General features: G+C 45.9%; 1 pseudogene; it reads left to right on the forward strand.

Annotated features, from left to right (window-relative positions):
* The first annotated feature begins 2,854 nt into the window (after positions 1-2,854).
* LOC143596018 (putative mitochondrial protein AtMg00860 pseudogene) lies at positions 2,855-3,574 on the forward strand (annotated as a pseudogene).
* Positions 3,575-5,513: the final 1,939 nt, after the last annotated feature.

A 5,513-nucleotide genomic window follows, 5' to 3' on the forward strand; every position in this document is an offset into this window, starting at 1 on the left:
GACTCTTTTTAGCATGTTTTCCTCAGGTCACTAGCAAGCACTTGGATTAGGATAACATTGCATGCATGGACTCGCATTGGTTTAAGTTTGAAAACAATTATTTGATATTGGTTTTGCGCTTGTAGCGCCATGAATTATTTAAACTTGTTTGGGAGATGGCTCCCGCACTTTGTTTAGCTTCCGCACTAGCACTTAAGTACTCTGAACATTTTATTTTGATTTGTTAAAACTTTTAAGACCATGTAGATGTCGTTTGGTGTGATTAATGTGTTCGGATCCTGGTTTGTCACCCGCCTTACGGTAAAACTCCGTTAGTGGAAATTTGGGGGTGTGACAGATTGGTATCAGATTCATTGGTTATAGCGAACCAGGTTGCATACCATTTCATATAGGTTGCAGTCCGGTCTATAGCTTTTCATGATGTATTAGTTACACTGCACATATATACATGAGATACCACTCACTCATCCCAACCCCAACCCTTGTGTCACAGTATGTCTTCGTCGTCAGCTGATCACACCCGTGAGAAAGCACCTATCATCGCTGAGGAGAGCACACCACCTGCGTCCCCGAGACTGAAGAGGCAGCGGACCATCCCTGATGCTGGCACATCTACTGCTGAGGAGTCTTCACCCGAGCACACGTTCTTGCCTAAGCCCCAGTGCGACTAGGAATGGTACCCAGAGGTGGTGACCATGATGATTGAGAAGGAGGAGGTTCCACCCCTAGCTGTTGTAGGTCCTTCTTGCCCTACTCTACCCGCCCTGCCATGCCCTCCTGAGCGGGTGATAGCTGCACTTGTTTCTGGCCTGGATAAGGCGCAGTGTGGGAAACAGGGTATGAAGTCGGACATTGCTAAGCTAGCGCAGAAACAGGTGTATCAGTGTTTGCTATGTGTAATTGCCTGGCTGCGAGCCAGGTGAAGTTTGCTACAGGGACTCTCGAGGAGTCAGCACTTACTTGGTGGAATACCCAAGTTCAGTTGTTGGGTCTAAATGCGGCCAATGCTATGTCGTGGGAGGAATTCAAAAATCTGATCAAGACCGAGTATAGCCCGCGTGGTGAAGTGCAGAAGTTAGAGCATGAGTTTTGGAATTTGCGGATGGAGGGTTCCGACATTGAGGCTTATACGACACGATCCCATGAGTTAGCGATAGTGTGCCCTCAAATGGTCGATCCTGATTATAAGAGGGTCGAAATATATATTGACGGTTTACCTCCGCAGATCCAGAGTATGGTGACATCGGCAAATCCCGCCAACATTCACGATGCCGTCCGGTTAGCTCATAAGTTAACTGATCAAGCCGTCAAACAAGGCACTCTCCCGTCCAAGAAGTCTGCTACTGGAACATCCGATAATAAACGCAAGTGGGAAAGTAATGGCAACAACAACTCCAACAACAAGAGCACCTCTTCAGGCCACAATCAACAGAGACGGTTTGAGTCTCCTCGCAGGAACAACTACCCGAGCCAGAACCAACAACAGGGAGGATATCAGGGGAAACTCCCAAAGTGTAACAAGTGTAACTTCCATCACGCGGGGAAATGTGATAAGTACCGTTGCAACAAGTGTGGCAGACATGGCCACGAAACCAAGTTTTGCCGAGCAGACAACCCCCAGAAACAAGCCCCACCTCAAGAGGCCCCGAAAGGGTGTTTTGAGTGTGGACAGGAGGGTCACTTTAAGAGAAACTGCCCCAAACTGAAGAATGCTGGTAACGGGGGGGAAAATGGCAACGGGAAGAATGGTAACAATGGGAATGGTAACAACGGAGGTGAAGGCAGGGGAAGAGCCTTCGTTATTGGTGGTGGTTCAGGTGAGACTTCTAACGACTCTGTAACTATTACCGGTAAATATAAAATGAATGGTTGTTATGCGCTAACTTTATTTGATACCGGGGCCGATAGAAGTTTCGTGTCAACTAAATTTTGTGAAATGGTTAATAGCACCCCATCTGCCCTAGAGTCTAAGTAAACTATCGAGTTAGCAGATGGTAAAACCATCCAAGTGTCCCATATTTTGAAGGGTTGTACCGTAGAATTGTCTAGTCATTTGTTTCCCATAGATCTAATGCCGATTGAACTTGGTAGCTTCGACTTAGTTATTGGGATGGATTGGTTGTCCGAGCACCGAGCCGAGGTTGTCTGTCATGAGAAGATCGTCCGCGTACCTCTCCCTGGGGGAGAAACTCTCATTGTTCATGGTGAGAAAGAGAGTGCGACAGTTGGGATCATTTCTCTTATGAAGGCACAGAAGTTACTGCGTAAAGGCCATACTGCGATCTTAGCCCTAATCACAGACAAAGGTATTGACGAGGCTGTGGAGGAGGGGGTCTCAATCGACCAGATCCCTATTGTTAGAGACTTTCCTTAGGTTTTCCCCGAAGACCTACCTGGCCTTCCGCCTCACAGACAAGTGGAGTTCCAAATCGACCTGACACAAGGAGCTGTTCCTGTAGCTCGTGCACCGTATCGCCTAGCTCCGAAGGAGTTAGAGGAACTGTCTAAGCAGTTGCAAGAACTGCTAGATAAGGGTTTCATACGCCCTAGTTCATCCCCGTGGGGAGCCCCAGTCCTATTCGTGAAGAAGAAGGATGGAACTCTACGCATGTGTATCGACTATCGGGAACTTAATAAGGTGACGACCAAGAACCGGTATCCCTTGCCACGTATTGATGATCTGTTCGATCAGCTGCAGGGATCCAGTTACTACTCGAAGGTCGACCTTAGGTCGGGTTATCACCAACTCCGAGTTCGGGAAGAAGACATTGCGAAAACAGCGTTTCGCACTCGTTATGGACACTATGAGTTCGCCGTTATGCCATTTAGGTTAACAAATGCCCCAGTCGTATTCATGAACCTCATGAATCGTGTTTGTAAGCCTTATTTGGATAAATTTGTCATTGTGTTCATAGACGACATCATGATATATTCGAAGACATGGGAGGAACATGAAGAGCACTTGCGATTAATGATGGAGCTACTCATGAAGGAACAATTGTATGCCAAATTATCGAAGTGCGAGTTCTGGATGCGTGAAGTAAAATTTTTGGGCCACGTGGTAAGTGGGGAGGGAATCCAAGTAGACCAGTCCATGATTGAAGTAATCAAGGATTGGCCAAACCCAAAAACTCCCACCGAGATCCGTCAATTTCTGGGATTAGCTGGTTATTATCGCAGATTTATTGGAGGATTTTCCAAGATTGCTCAACCACTCACATCCTTAACCCGCAAGGGCATTGTGTATAAGTGGACCGAGGCACATGACACAGCATTTCAAACTCTGAAAGACAAGCTGTGTAGTGCACCAATCCTATCACTGCCCGAAGGAGTAGAAGACTTTGTTGTTTACTGCGATGCTTCACTGCAAGGAATTCGATGTGTGCTTATGCAACGGGAAAAGGTCATCGCATATGGGTCTCGACAACTGAAGACCGCTGAAAAGAACTACATGATCCATGACTTAGAACTTGGAGCCGTCATCTTTGCACTAAAAATCTGGAGGCATTACCTCTATGGAACCCAGTGTACGATCTACACAGACCATAAGAGCCTCCAGCACATATTCGAGTAGAAAGAACTGAACATGAGGCAGAGACGATGGGTCGAGTTTCTTAACGATTATGAATGTGCTATTAAGTATTATCCGGGTAAAGCCAACGTGGTGGCTGACGCCTTGAGCCGAAAAGAAACTTTGAAGCCCAGGAGGGTTAGGGCTTTACAACTAACGATTCACTCTGGTCTACCCGAAAAGATCAGGGATGCCCAGTTAGAAGCTCTGAAAGCCGAGAATTTCTATACCGAATCTTTGCGCGGTGTAGACGGGAACTCAGAGGTTAAGTCGGATGGCATTCGGTATTACCATGATCGAATTTGGGTACCGCGTTATGGGGATCTAAGAACACTGGTCATGGACGAAGCACACAAATTCCGATACTCAGTACATCCGGGATCAGATAAGATGTACCATGACTTAAAAGAGCTATACTGGTGGCCGAGTATGAAAGAGGAAATTGCTGGGTACGTGGCTAAGTGTCTGACATGTGCCAAAGTGAAAGCAGAACATAGGAAACCGCCGGGATTACTTCAACAACCCGAAATTCCTATGGGGAAATGGGAACAGATATCCATGGATTTCATATCCAAACTACCCAAGACACCCAGCGGTTGCGACATGATTTGGGTCATAGTGGATCGATTGACCAAATCCGTACATTTCTAGCCATCCAGGAAGCGGACAAGACGGATAGGCTGGCTCGCATTTACATTAAAGAAACCGTTTCCCGTCATGGTGTGCCGATATCGATTATTTCGGACCGTGATGCTAGGTTTACCTCAAACTTTTGGAAATCGTTGCAAAAGTCGTTGGGTACACGACTGGATATGAGCACGGCTTATCATCCACAAACAGACGGTCAGAGCGAGCAAACAATACAAACATTGGAGGATATGTTAAGGGCGTGTATCATCGATTTTTGGAACAGTTGGGAGACGCACTTGCCTTTGGTTGAGTTCTCTTACAATAACAGTTACCATACGAGCATACAAGCAGCCCCTTTTGAAGCTCTGTATGGGCGTAAATGCCGATCACCACTCTGCTGGGCGGAAGTGGGTGAGAGTCAACTAACTGGCCCTGAAATAGTTCATGAAACGACGGAGAGGATAGTTCAGATCTGAAACCGTATGGCAGCAGCACGTGATCGTCAGAAAAGTTATGCTGATAAGTGTAGAAGGCCTTTGGAATTTGAAGTCAGGGACAAAGTTTTATTAAAAGTGGCACCGTGGAAGGGTGTCATTCGTTTCGGAAAACGGGGAAAGTTGAGCCCGCGTTACGTAGGGCCATTCGAAATCGTGGAACGAATCGGTCCAGTGGCTTATAGGTTGGACTTACCGGAACAACTCCGCGGGGTACATAACGTCTTCCACGTATCAAATCTTAAAAAGTGTTTGGCTGACGAAAACTTGATAGTTCCTTTGGAGGAACTAGAAGTGGACGAACAGTTAGGTTTCATCAAATAGCCGGTGGAAATCATGGATCAGGACGTAAAGACCCGTAGGCACAGTAAAACACCTATCGTTCACGTTCGTTGGAACTCTAAGCGTGGACCAGAGTTCACATGGGAGCGCAAAGACCAGATGAAAGAAAAGTATCCACACCTATTCAAACCTGAAGCCAAACCATAGGTACGATTTAAATTTTCGGGACGAAAATTCTTTTAACATGGGGATGATGTGACAAACCTAAAATTTTTCTTTTCTATCCCTTTCATGTCCCAGTCTAGTGGTGACATCAGATTAATTTTTGGGACGAAAATTCTTTTAACAAGGGGATGATGTGACAATTGCAAATTTCAGGTTAACTCTGTTAACTAAACCCAGTTAAATCCTGTTGACTGTGTCAGTAAACTCAGTTAGTTCTGTTAACTATAAGTATGAACTCTTGTACATGTGATGTCATGTATGCGTATATTTAAGTCAACGTGTCATTGATGACTTAAACAAGGATAAGTGAC

The sequence above is a fragment of the Bidens hawaiensis genome, unplaced genomic scaffold (assembly GCF_021521415.1).
Source record: "Bidens hawaiensis isolate Kalapana, Puna unplaced genomic scaffold, B.hawaiensis_p1.1 tig00045951_1, whole genome shotgun sequence".
Classification (NCBI taxonomy): domain Eukaryota; kingdom Viridiplantae; phylum Streptophyta; class Magnoliopsida; order Asterales; family Asteraceae; genus Bidens; species Bidens hawaiensis.